The 14,397-nt window shown below is 41.7% G+C and overlaps 1 long non-coding RNA gene and 1 other non-coding gene across 2 annotated transcripts in view; one reads left to right on the top strand and one right to left on the bottom strand.

The window, feature by feature from the left end:
• Positions 1-14,397, top strand: part of LOC139422001 (uncharacterized) — a 67,207-nt gene that overhangs the window by 42,749 nt on the left and 10,061 nt on the right. The window contains exon 2 of the long non-coding RNA XR_011635695.1: positions 4,856-4,907. This is a non-coding gene — a long non-coding RNA (uncharacterized lncRNA). The remainder of the gene's footprint in view (positions 1-4,855; positions 4,908-14,397) is intronic.
• On the bottom strand, positions 10,195-10,249 carry LOC139423276 (U7 small nuclear RNA). The gene has a single exon (XR_011635827.1). It is a non-coding gene; the product is annotated as a U7 small nuclear RNA (small nuclear RNA).

A 14,397-nucleotide genomic window follows, 5' to 3' on the forward strand; every position in this document is an offset into this window, starting at 1 on the left:
GCCCCAGAGAGGGCAGCTGCAGCCAATGAGGCTTGTCGAAAGTGTCAGTGTTTAGTCTGGCGCTAGGCAGCAGGATCGACTGACAGGCAGGTCAGGCAAAGTCATCGTCTTGGCTGACTGCCTGGCAAACCTCTGTTAGCATTTAAGAAGAGGGGCCAGAGCAAGGCAAGGCCTCTGCAGGGAAAACAACCTCAGCCTCTTTCTCTGTCTCAGACAGTCTCTCTCTTTCTCTCTCTCTCTGCCTGAGAAGCTGTCAATCTCTAAAAAGGCTCAAGAGAAAGGCCGCTGATTTTTTTTTTTCAATGCTCGAACGGATTTGATTGCTTTGTTTTTTACACTGCAGCCTCTCCCTCTTGCTTTAACGGTGAGGGAGCACAAAACAGACCTGTTGCCTGTGCTGTAACCTATGCTAACCACACATAAACCAACATGGACCTCTATATAGAGAATGATTATACAGTACAGTCCTCTCCTCAGCCTGACCCAGTCAGAGTACAGGACAGGACAGTGTGAACCTTCATCTGGATTAATCTGTGGGCTGTATGTTTTCTGTCATGGCTGGAGACATCATTAAATTAGTGGTGATAAGGGTGGACTCACTTGCTTTGAGACATAAATAACACTGTCCATGGTGAGCCTTTGGAGAAGGCTGCCTGTAGCGCTGGCTTGTGGTGAAGATTAACAAACCGTGTAAAAAATAATGTTTGACATTTCACTCTCACACCAAATGGCATGCCTCAGAAATGTGCTGATGTGTTAAGGGTAAATTAGTATTTCACCAGAGAGGCTTTTTGTAAGTACAAGCTCACTCACATAATGTATAAGGTTTGATCAATATAGTCGTCTTTTAATAATCCTGTGATATTGTTTTGGTAGTTCACATCAAATGAATTACAATTAGAGAAATGCAGTGAATGTCAAAATCCACATCTAATGGTTTCCTCTCTCCAATGGTGGAAAAAGTTCTCAATTGTCATACTTGAGTAAACGTAAAGATATAGTACCTTAATAGGAAATGACTCAAGTAAAAGTGAAAGTCACCCAGTAAAACACTATTTGAGTAAGTCTAAAATATATATATTTTTTAATATACTTAAGTATCAAAAGTAAATGTAATTGCTAAAATATACTTAAGTATCCAAAGTAAAAGTAGAAGTCATTTCAAATTAAGCAAACCAGACTGCACAATTTTCTTGTTTGTTTAATTTACGGATTAGCAGGGGCACACTCAGACATCATTTACAAACAAAGCATTTGTGTTTAGTGAGACCGCCAGATCAGAGGCAATAGGGATGACCAGGAATGTTCTCTTGATAAGTGTGTGAATTGGACCATTTCCTGTCCTGCTAAGCATTCAAAATGTAACGTGTACTTTTGGGTTTCAGGGAAAATGTATGGAGTAAAAAGTAAATTTTTGGGCGGGAAATGTAGTAAAGTAGAAGTTGTCAAGAAGATAATTAGTAAAGTACAGATACTCCAAAAAACTATTTAAGTAGTACTTTAAAGTATTTTTACCTAAGTACTTTACATCTCTGCCTCTTTCCCACATTTCAACCCTATTCCCTGCCCTGAAGCTCAACTGTTTCACATTACTGTCTGTCGTCTGATTTTTCACCCCTGTCTGGTTTGCGATGGTATATTCCATCCAAGGGAAACCTTTTTTTCCTCCCTGGTCTCATTTGAACTTTGATCCTGGCCTCCTGCCTCTCAGGATATGAGATGACCCCCTCAGTGGGGATGAGGGGCACGATGGTGGGGGGGGTGAGGGGTATGTTTTGGACAGTTTCATCTTAGTCTGTTTGGAACGGAGCTCAGAGCAGATGAGACCCTGGTTGGGCCCTGCATGGCCCTTTGTTTGCAGTTCTTATTAATACTGAGGTTATTATTAAAGGTCCCAGCCACAACACTGACTGACCCATCAGCTGATGGACTGGAGTCATTAGAAATGATAGAGCCTGGACCCAATGGCTTTTTAATGGATAAAATTATTAGTTTATAGGTGGTTTCTAAATCTGTAATAAACCATTGTAATACATTGGTTAAAGTTGTGTGCTTGACGTTTAAGTGTCAAATACTTAGCTTATATGGCAGCACTGGCAATAATAACAGTATTATAAATTGGCACTACTCACGCATTTGTGTGTGTCGGCCCTATTTGAAATTATTTTTTTAAATTATCGTCACCATGTTACTACATGTTACTAGACAGGCTGGGAGATATCATCACCATGTTACTACATGTTACTAGACAGGCTGGAGATATCATCACCATGTTACTTACTACATGTTGCTAGGCAGGCTGGGAGAGATCATCACCATGTTACTACATGTTACTAGGCAGGCTGGGAGATATGAAGCCATATACATTTACCTCCTGAAAGAAAAGGGGAAAAAAACATTTTGGCTTGGTTTTGGCACTCCCTCTCTCCCTCCCACCACAGCCAGCCAGTCAGTCAGTCAGTCAGCCAGTCAGTCAGTCAGTCAGTCAGTCAGTCAGTCAGCCAGTCAGTCAGTCAGTCAGTCAGTCAGTCAGTCCCAGACAGTCTCAGGCTCTCAGCGTATGTGTTTTAAAAAAATATAATCATTACCGGAGGTGAGGAAACATGGCAGATGCTCAGCACTTTTGATTTAAGGCTACGTTATGTGAGGGAAACACATGTAAAATAGGCTTTTGGGGCATAAATTACATCTCCTCCCTGGTGGATGGCTGGCTCTGGGTGAGTCAGATGTCATATGCATGAGTTATTGCCTTGAACCGCCTGACTTTGTGTGTGTGTGCGTGTGTGTGTGTGTTTACTCCTACTGTACTGTACGAAGGAGGACCCCATGGCCAAATTGTGTGTGTGTTCCTACTGTACCAAGGCCTCCCTGTGTGCATGTGTGTGTGAGAGAGAGAAAAAAATGAGAAACTTTGCACACTGCTATTTATTCATGGAACTTTTACAGGAGAGACACAGCAACATAGGATAGTTTTGACTTTATCTGTACATTCCATGTACATTCCCAGCCACAGCAGCAGGCTTGCTGTTTGTCGTGATAGCTGGAAGTAGAAATGGTAGAAATGTCATTTTACAGCTGAGAACATGAGGAGAAGAGCTGTATGAAGGACCAATGCCCGGTTACACATACCAGACAGACAGCAGAGAAGACCTAGTACAGATGATATTATACATGAATGTTAAGGCTTGTAGATAATGTATATTCCAAGCTCTCTGTGTGTGTGTGTGTGTATGTGTGTGTGTGTGTGTGTGTGTGTGTGTGTGTGTGTGTGTGTGTGTGTGTGTGTGTGTGTGTGTGTGTGTGTGTGTGTGTGTGTGAGTGCGCACATGTGCGCAAGGGACAGAAGGAGTCATCTGTGGAGCCCTTTTTGTTTATTCTATCAAAAAGGCAACTGGTACCGTATATGAGGCGAAATGGAAGGTCCCAACATGAACATTAAATTGACTTTGGAAGGCTCCAGGCATTCCTGCTCGACACCACATTAGACCCGGCTACTCCCCACCTCGAGATGATGGGCAGCCTGCCAGGTAGGGGTTGCCATGACTCCTAACACCACCCCTTCCCTCTGCACTCCCTCTCCCTTGAAGGTGCCAAATTTTCGGGCAGGCTGGGCTGGCCAAGGTTTTGATTTAGACAAAAGATGTCTTCACAATGTCAGCAGAATGCTTTATGGAAATGCTGTGGCTTTCTGGTAGGAAACCATGTGACCCCCTCGGCCAAGGTTTTGTTATGGTGCAAGGAGGAAGAGAAAGAGAGAATGCGATGCCAGCAAAGGGTTATGCTTTCTTTTTTTTGTCTTTCTTTCATTCTTGTGTTTGCTTAGAAAATGGCGGATGGTGCGGTGCTGAAATTAACCCGACTTGCCAATGGAGATGGGCACAAAAACATAGCTTGACTTTTATTTTATCAGAAGCGGATGCTTTTTGCATGGCACCCACGTTTCATCTATTTTTTATTCAAGCTCAATCCTGCTTCCTGTCTGTCTGTCTCCGGCCGCGTACAAAAGAGAGGTCAGAACAATCCAAACCAAATAGAGATGATGAATGCCAAATGGTTAGTAGAGATCTGGGGGTAAGTGGCACTGGCACTGGCACACTCGCACTGTTCCGTTTCTATACCTGGCTTTGTCGCACTGCGGCCATGCAGCCACGGCCAGGAATATTCTGATGTGTTTGGAACTCTGAAGTTGGCACCGTTAACCCTAGGTGACCATGGCATGCTCCATTACACTGGCATCCCATTCGCCATGGCATCCTGTTCACCCGGACAGATTTATTCAGCTCCTTGCCATGATTTTCTCGATTGCTGCTGCTATCTAGGCTTAGTTGGGCTAACCTATCCTATCTTCTTGCCACAGCCTACGCCTCAGTGCTGCATGATGGCCAGGAGGAAAGCAGGACTCCCTGGCGTGTCTCTCTGGGGACTAGACAGGGAGATAAATCTCCTCCACAACATTATTATTATTCTCACTGAAAAATGGAATTCCATGCAAATGTTCTATCTGGGAGGGAACTGCTGAAGCATTTGATGCTCCTTATGTGAGCGGCTGAAACTGTAAATGGAATCTGCTTTTATATGATTTGACATTACCAGTATAAGAATGGAAAGAATACTGTTGCAATACAATTGTCGGTACTATCAGGGTTTTTGTGAAGCCATTCTGTATTTTTCTTTCGTTGCTTTATTATTCACCAACATGTATTTTCAGTTGCAAATATTTTGTTAGGTAATTTATTGTACTGTTGCTATTGATTTAATCCTGCCATTTCAGGAACCACGAGGCCGTGCAGTAGGGTGTGAAACTGCCGGTATTGTTCAAGCCTATTAATGTTGTTATTTTCCTTTGTGTTTTCAGATAGGAAGAGAGTGAGATTACTCCATACCCTGTAAGGCACACAATCAACAAGGTAAGTTCAGAAAGAAGTTACCCTCTACAATACATTGTGTTATGTGTATCCTGATTTACCAAAATATCCAACAGCAGTTTCTTTAACTGTGGGCCTTGGATGTGGCACAGACATTGTGTTCCCCTCCTCAACATGGCCTCTGTGACATGTCTATAGGCCAGACGAAAATCTGTGGAGTCATTCTTTATCTTTGCCGTCTCGTCTGTACATTCAATCAATGTATAATTTACGTTATTTCGGTTTTGTAGCTATATTCATTTTGATCTTACTTAGTTTAGACAGGTACAGTATGTTTTCAGATCGTTTCTGGGAGATTCGTCCTTGCGGTCTTTTCTGGTCCTTTCCATTGTGCTGTTCCAGCTTAATTCCTGTGTTGTAGCCAACAGCTCTCTGCTCTGCTCAAAACACTTCAGATTCAATGCTTATATATACGATTCAACACATTTATCTGAATTTATCCACTTAGAGATTGAGAGCGTTTATTGTCCTCACTTTATTGTTGATTAGGATAGTGTAAGGATGACATACCGGAGGTATTGGTGGACATCAACCTATCGACAACATTATTTTGATTTGACGGCTTGTTGCATGTATGGTACAGTAGACTCATACATAAAGTAACATCTTTGGACACAGTTTGGCCCAGGTTTGTGGCATAGGGTAACGTTGTATTTTTCTGTGTAATTTAACATATTTATTTTGATACTTTCCAACTAACCACTTGGCAAAAACCCGTAGATCCGATCTTGTGGCAAATCTGACATCACAAGCTCGCCTCTGTGGGTCTCTGTCATTGTGGTGTGAACAACATATTTTTTGAATGGTAACTTTTGTCTCTTTGATGTCCTTTATTTATAAAATGACTAATCCTGCGGTAATAGATATTTGGTGTCCTGTGTGGTGTTAAGGAGTTCCAGGCAGAATATAACATTTTGATTATTCTAACAAAGCATGAACCATAATGTTTCAGTTTTATTTAATAGCATATTCCAAACTTTTGATGTTAATGGAAGCAACTTTATCCTCCAGAATGGAAAAGGAGACTACAGTACAATTCAGAAGATACTATTGTTCTTCGTTTGGAAGTAGAGGACAAGACAAGAAGAAGGCCTACTGAAAATGTGTGCATCCGGGTTGAGGTAGTAGGTTGTATGGTTTAGAATGACACCCTGGGAGTTAACTGTACAACCTTCTAGCTTTCCTTGGAGCACACTCATGACATCAAGCAAAGAGATGACCCTCATCATGTCTTTCAAAGCATAGCGTGGCTTGGTTTACATTAGCCAACTGTTTTTGAGGGCCATGATGTCAAAATCTCACCGTCAATGTTTTTTCTCTGTGCACTATTTTAATTTAAGTGTGCATGATAAAAGATGATAAATATAGGAAGTAAATTACCTAAATGTATTACATAATGGGAAAAGAGAGAGTTATGTCTGTTTCTTATTTTAAATGTGCAGCTGTTTGAAGAAAACACAAATATCAAGTCTCATGATGATCCACAATTAGATTCGCTTTGTTTTATCTGTATGCTCTCATTAGAATGAATTGTTGGAGTGTTTTGTGAGGTGACAATGGGTATCGTGGCATAGCCTTTCCTTTCCCTACACAGGCTTCTAATTGACCTTTCATGCCAGTAGACCCTTTAGGGGCACAAAACCTTCAGTTAGTGTTAGGTTGAAAAGTTGTGTATTTTTGGAGTGGTTGTCATCCACTCTGGTAGGGAGGGAGGAATGACCACACTGCGTCAATCACACAGGGGATCTGTAATATTAGACATCCACTGTATAGTATCTCCAAAGCACAAAAAAAGCACACAGCAAACAAAGGATTTTTAAAATTGTTCTTTCACTATCCATGAATATATAGCATATTAAAGGAATTACTAATTTATCTGCAGAGGGAATACAGTGAATGCACGATTCTTCATGCTTTTGAAAATGAATTATAGTGTCTTGCTATCGTGTGGATGTGTTTTTTGTAAGGCCATTATGTAATAGATCTAATATAATTTGTATTCTGTTAAAACAGCAATTCACCATTTACTGCTGGTGATGGAGTTCGCAGCAAGGGAATCTGTTACGTTTTACATCCTAATACTGTCAAGCTATTCTGTTATTGCTAAAGGTCAATTTCAATTTCTCACCAAGACATCATTTTGTGGTGGAACCTATTTCACACAACCAGTTTCCCCTGGTTTCATATTGCTCCCTGAGTCATTTGAGCGTTCCTGTGTTTTCGTAGCCTCCGTCAGTCAAGGCGACTCCAGTGCAGGCCAGGGCTTTCCCACATGAAAAAATACACTGAACAAAAATATAAATGCAACATGTAAATTGTTGGTTCCATGTTTTATGATCTGAAATAAAATATTCCAGACATTTTCCATATGCACAAAAGCTTATTTCTCTAAAATGTTGTGCACTCATTTGTTTACATCCCTGTTAGTGAGCATTTATCCTTTGCCAAGATAATCCATCCACCTGACAAGTGTGGCATATCAAGAAGCTGATTAAACAGCATGATCATCACACAGATGGACCTTGTGCTGGGGACAATAAAGGCCACTCTAAAATCTGCAGTTTTGTCACACAACACAATGCCACAGATGTCTCAAGTTTTGAGGGAGCGTGCAAATGACAAGCTGACTGCAGGAATGTCCACCATAGCTGTTGCCAGAGAATTTAATGTTAATTTCTCTACCATAAGATGCTGACCACACCACTCACATTGCGTGCGCGAGTGTTTCAACATAAATGTACACATACATGTTATTCAATAATTTAATCCAAACTACTTGAGCGTCTGCGTAGCCAGGCGCTAAAATAGACCTTGGTTCTATTTTTGATGCTTGATGCGCTGCAAGTCTTGACTCTCCCATCTCCTCATTGGTTTTTAGGAGTACAGTATATTCTGTACCCACGTGGGGGATTGAAAGATGATCTGAGGTTCACACAGTCCAGTTGGTGGCGGTAATGCACCTTAAAGTTGGTTGCCAACCGCTATATAAAGTCAGAAGAAGACTGAAGGAGGAGAGATTACTAGAAACTAACTAGGTTTCCTTTTATCTGTGGATGAATTATCGGAGTAGAGAACACACAATTTTGGTGACTCAAAATGGGTAAAAATTCAACAAGAAAAAAAGACGTGGTGCTTTTCAGGTAAAATAACAAACCAATGTCTATATCCCAGGACAAATTAGATAGCAACAGCAAGCTAGCTGAATGTCCATGAATGTTTAATGTGTTTTGATCTGTCCCCAAATCAATATAGTTGGTTCAGAGTTAATTTAGCTATTTCAACTTGCGTGTCCTGATTGCGTCTGGTGTGGATGGACTAAATCTATTTGAATACACACAGATACCGTGACAAGATCCTGAGGCCATTGTCGTGCCACTCATCCGCCACCATCACCTCATGTTTCAGCATGATAATGGAGGCAAGGATCTGTATACAATTCCTGGAAGCTGAAAATGTCCCAGTTTTTCCATGGCCTGCATACTCACCAGACATGTCACCCATTGAGCATGTTTGGGAAAGGCTGGATCGCCGTGTACAACAGCGTGTTACAGTTCCCGCCAATATCGAGCAACCTTGCACAGCAATTGAAGAGTAGTGGGACAATATTCCACAGGCCACAATCAACAGCCTGATCAACTCTATGCGAAGGAGATGTGTCGCACTGCATGAGTCAAAGGGTGGTCACACCAAATACTGACTGGTTTTATGATCCACTCCCCTACCTTTTTTATAAAGGTTTCTGTGACCAACAGATGCATATATGTATTACCAGTCATGTGAAATCCATAGATTAGGGCCCAATGAATGTATTTCAATTGACTGATTTCCTTGTGAATTGTAACTCAGTAAAATATTTTAGGTCAATATACTATAGTTTACTATAGCACTATCTGTACTATTTGTGACATAAATTGAGTATGTAGTATGCTTATTGGTCATAGTATACTTAGTATGCCAAAAGATACCGAATGTCGTACTGAATTCGCCAAAATATGAAGTATACAAGCAGTGGAAACTATTTTGGAGCTTTTGGGGCCCATAATGCAATTCTTCAGAAAATGGGCATGGCTTCACAACATTTTCAGATTTGAAGAAAATGCAGCCGAAGTCCGATGAGCAGATCCAAACTCATTGCTTTAACTAATTATGACAATTGTTAAGAAAATGTTCAGCAATGTAATAAAGTAATGCCTTTTCAAATAAGTTACGTTATGTTGTCTGACAATTTGTTAGCTACTCTAGCCTAATGAACCACATATCATTACAGCAGTTGCTTTTATGTACCGGTGTAACGCTCGTCGTCGCAAGGAAGACTGGACCAAAGAGCAGTGTGGAAAGTGTTCATGATCTTTATTGTCAAGAATCACTCAAACAAAAATAACGAATACAAAAACGAAAGCGAACAGTTCCGTCAGGCACAGATACAAAACGTAAAACAACACCCCACAAAACCAAAACGGAAAATTATAACTTATATATGATCCCCAATCAGAGACAACGATCCCCAATCAGAGACAGCGATAGACAGCTGCCTCTGATTGGGAACCACACTAGACAAAAGCAACAAAGAAATAGAAAACAGATTCTCCCACCCGAGTCACACCCTGACCTAACCAAACATAGAGAATAAATAAGGATCTCTAAGGTCAGGATGTTTGTTAGCTAGCTACTGTTCTAACGTTAGTTGGCTACTTGTACGTCCAACTTGCCAGTATTAACTATATGCTATCTAACTAACTACCCAATGTTTATTCACTTGATTATTCACGTCATTCTTAGCTTAGCTAAGTGGTGTAGTCATTGTGCGTTCTCAATGGACACTGTCAAATAAGTCGTAAGATGTCTGGCTAGTAATTTGTTAGCTATGCTAACAAACTAGCAAGAAGTTGTATAGCAACAGCATCAACTTCCGGTAGACAGGCAAAGCACTAGTACACTCAACTGAAAGGAGACTGTTAATTTACAGTATAATAAAATTAAATAATAGTACAGTATATAGTATGTGGTATAGTATGTAGTATAGTATTGTAAGTATGTTAGTATGGGTATTTGAACACAGCTGTAGTGTTTTGTGGACTGTAGTATACTGTAGTATTTACTATAGTGTTTTGCAGATATAATTGTAGCATACAATAATTGTAGTATTACTATAGTAAAAAAAACTTTAGCATATACTATAATAATTACTGTAGTGTTTTTGCAGACTGTAGTATAGGCAACGGTATTATTTACTATAGTGTTTTTGTTTTATTATCTTTGACATATAAGTGGGGGCTTTCTCCTTGAGGGAACCTACTGGACAAATTTTAAAAGAGCAAATTGTCCATAACCTCTAAGACTGCGGTCGGGAATGGATAGTTCAGAGCTTCTGCTCTTTTCTATAACCTGTAGGGAACAAAATATGGTCTATACTTGGCATGTAGGTTTTTCACTTATGGGCGGCACAAATTGGGATATGGTGGGTATATGCAAATTAAATACTGTAGTATTACTATAGTAAAACAACTTATTTCAGACATTACTGTAGTGTTCTTTGCAGACTGTAGTATACTGTAGTATTAACTGTAGTATTCTACAGTATACTACAGTGTTCTATAGTAATTACTACACATGATCGAGGGATGCTACAGTGTAGTATAGTATTTTACAGTATACTACAGAATTCTATAGTAAGTATTTGTTCATGTGGGTTGACATTATCACAACCAATCTCCTGTGAGCTGAGTGGTGAATCCCAGCCACACTTTGAGGCCCAGATGGTTGGACATAAACATCAAGTATGAAATGTAATAATCATAATAAATCTGAGATTCTCTGTTTAGCAGATGCTTTTGTTCCAGAAAACAACTGACATCGCCCACAGCTTTTATTACATATCCATTTGCACTGCAGAATATAGTTCCCAGGTTCAACCAGGTTAAGTGCCTTTCTCAAGGGGTTTAGAGGCTTGATTATCCCACCTAACTACCTGCCTGGAACCAAGGCCATTCCCCAAACTGCTTCAGCAGACAGACAGACTGCTGTAATGTTTAAACTATTCAGCATGGGAGGGAACAGTCTGTATGTTTATATGTTTCCATGCACTGAGACTTAGTTATAATCTATGGGCCCTTGTCCTCTACAATGACGATGGGGAGGAGTAGTGATATGTGGTCTGGTCTGTGGTTTAAACCTGCCCCAGCCTTGGAAGGTCTGTCTACTAAGATCAGGGCTCTGATTCTGTCTCTCTCTTTCTTTCTGGCAGTCGTTCACAGCTTGTAAAATGAGTCGGATCACCACAAAGGAGAACAAAATGCATATGTGGATCCATTTTCTTAGTCTACAGTACACTTCATACTGAATTAGAAATGTACTGAAAGCGGGACACTAATCCGGACGCTTATAAGAAATCCCGCTATGCCCTCAGACAAACCATCAAACAGGAAAAGCGTCGATACAGGATTAAGATTGAATCCTACTACACCGGCTCTGACGCTCGTCGGATGTGGCAAGACTTGAAAACTATTATGGACTACAAAGGGAAACCCAGTCATGAGCTGCCCAGTGATGTGAGCCGACCAGGCGAGCTAAATACATTTTATGCTCGCTTCGAGGCAAGCAACACTGAAGCATGCATGAGAGCACCAGATGTTCTGGACGACTGTGTGATAACGCTCTCGGTAGCCAATGTGAGCAAGACCTTTAAAAGGTCAACATTCACAAAGCTGTGGGGCCAGACGGATTACCAGGATGTGTACTTAAAGCATGCGTGGACCAACTGGTAGGTGTCTTCACTGACATTTTCAACCTCTCCCTGACCGAGTCAGTAATACCTACATGTTTCAAGCAGACCACCAGAGTCCCTGTGCCTAAGAAAGCGAAGGTAACCTGCCTAAATGATTACCGCCCGTAGCACTCACGTTGGTAGCCATGAAGTGCTTTGAAAGGCTGGTCATGACTCACTTCAACAGCATCATCCCGGATACCATAGACCCATTCCAATTCGCATACCGCCCCAACAGATCCACAGATGATGCAATCTAAATCGCACTTCACACCGCCCTTTTCCACCTGGACAAAAGGAACACCTATGTGGGAATGCTGTTCATTGACTACTGCTCAGCGTTCAACACCCTAGTGCCCAAAAAGCTCATCACTAAGCTAAGGACCCTGCAGCAGTATCTCAACAGCTAGCCTATAGGGCCTCCGAGAGCCTCTCAGCTGATGGAGCCTCTTATCAACACAGGCTGCCCAGTGAAAGGGACTTAGCAGCTATCAATTAGGGGCCAAACAAATGTAGAGTGATATTAATGGGTGTTCAATGGCAGAGCGTGAGAGGCCTCTCCATGAAGGCTCAACGACCCCCCTCAGCCCCAGACGACTCACAATGCCAACAGGTTGACAGTGTGTTGTTTAGCTTGATCCTGCTAAAACCCTGTAAACCCCAAGAGGAAGGGCCTTTTATCTGCATGGGGCCTCCTAGCTGACTCTCCTGCTGGGGTGGGATCTCTGTGTGGTGACTGCTCTGCTCTGTCCAGTCAACCACTATAGTGTTGCACTTCAGTCAGTCTAGCCCTCTGGGGCTCAGACTGAGTGAAAGGATCTAGGTTCATGTTCTGAATGATGTGGAGAACGTTCAATTAACCATGTCTGAATTTTTGGAAGAGACCTAACGTGAAATACTGTATGTCTTAATTCCAGTCCCAATTTATAGACACATTGTCGATCTATCTTCTCACTTTTCACTTGAGTTTTTCAGAAACAAATATAATTATGTTGTAGTATGTCCTATACACATACGCTTTCCAAATTACAGCCAGGTACTCAAAAGCCTTGGTTGGCTTCATACTGTTCCTCCTCAACCCTCCACACACAGTTATTAAACAGACTAGAGGAGCCAAGCTGCGTTGGGCCGGAGCCCAGAGTTTATTTTAAGAGTTCAGTTTTTCTCCATCTTTCCTCACCTCTGAACTGAATGGGTCGTCCAGATGTATCTAACTAGTGGGGCCGAGGCGAAGAGGACGTGGTCCTGGAGAATTCTGCTGCCTCAGCACTCCCTGGTCCAGCTGGCTAAGCGGCCAGGCCAAGCAGGGTAGGAGTCATTGGTTCCAGCTGCGCCTCCATTTATGGGAGGTTGGACAAATAAATCATGGGATTAGATAGGAGAGGAGAGACTTGGAGAAAGAGAGATTATGCTTTCACTGCACCAACCAAGGCCTCCTTAATAACAGAACAGCACACTGACTGAGAGAGCTCTGTAACAAGCCAGTTGCTCCAAGATCCTTGGACTGATTTCATTGTATTAAGGATATATCCTGCATCCTAGGTCATGCTAGCAACATTTATTTACTTAATTTGTGTTATGCCAGGCAAAATTGTAAAGATTAAATGTTTTCCAAGCAAATTATATTAGGGAGGAGGCATGTAATTGTCTTCTAATGAAATGCAACTTACCATCAAAACAAGTTATCTTTATTTCTTGCCACATACTGTATCAATTTAAGGTTGTTGCTGTGCTATCCTTGGGATGTCCCTACCCTTAGCCCTAACCTTAACCCTAACCTTAGCTCTAATCCTTACCTTAATGATTTTAAATGTAAACTTCAATGTGGTAGGGACATCCCAAGGAACTGAGATAGCGAGGACCCTCAATTGTATGTCATCTGTACACAGGAATGAAATGTGTGAATATCAAATCTCTCTTAGCTTAAGGTCCAGCTGCATTAGCAAAAGTAATGTTAGGCTCTTGATGTCATCGTTGTGGAATATTTTTTAGCCACTACGCATGTGTAAAAAAATCAACCCTATTAAGAGAAGTGTATCTTGAGTATTTTCAGTAAGTCTATTGTTGGACATAATACCCATGCACGCACACACATAAGCAAATTCAATTAATTCATGCTTTTGTCTGAGTGAGGGTCCTTTCAACAAGGCCATTGGTCTGCTGGTTCTGCCCTCAGTGAACATCAGAGACGTTGATAGAAAATAAAAACATGAGGGACTAGATCCTGCTTCTGGTGTCACTGGCCAGACAGGTAGCTACTAATTCTCTACAAATTCCCCACTTCATATGGCTGTAGCAGACTGTGATTTGGTGAGGTCTCTGCATGGCTGCTAGTATTTTTCCTTAAGACGAGATATCCCCTTAATGTGGTTAGTTTAATGGCAAATGAATAACCATAACACATCCATGGCAGACGGGTGTGTCATTGATCTGTCTGGATTCATTCAGCCCCCCCCCTCCTATCCTCTCATCCTCCTCTTCTCTCCTCGGCCTGCTGCTGCGTCAGCCACTCTCCCCTATCGATATGCTCTTGCCCCTTGACCCCTGGGACAGATCAATGGTATTGATCGAGAAGAGCAGGGGCAAGGGCAGGGTCCTCTGACGGGTCCCACCAGCCCGCCCGCCTCGACTGCCAGTCAGCTAGTGTGACAAGACATGATCGTCATTAATGTCCCGCTGGCTGATGAGATGAGGGAAAGGCTAGGGAGG

Source organism: Oncorhynchus clarkii, chromosome 12 (genome assembly GCF_045791955.1).
Source record: "Oncorhynchus clarkii lewisi isolate Uvic-CL-2024 chromosome 12, UVic_Ocla_1.0, whole genome shotgun sequence".
NCBI lineage: Eukaryota > Metazoa > Chordata > Actinopteri > Salmoniformes > Salmonidae > Oncorhynchus > Oncorhynchus clarkii.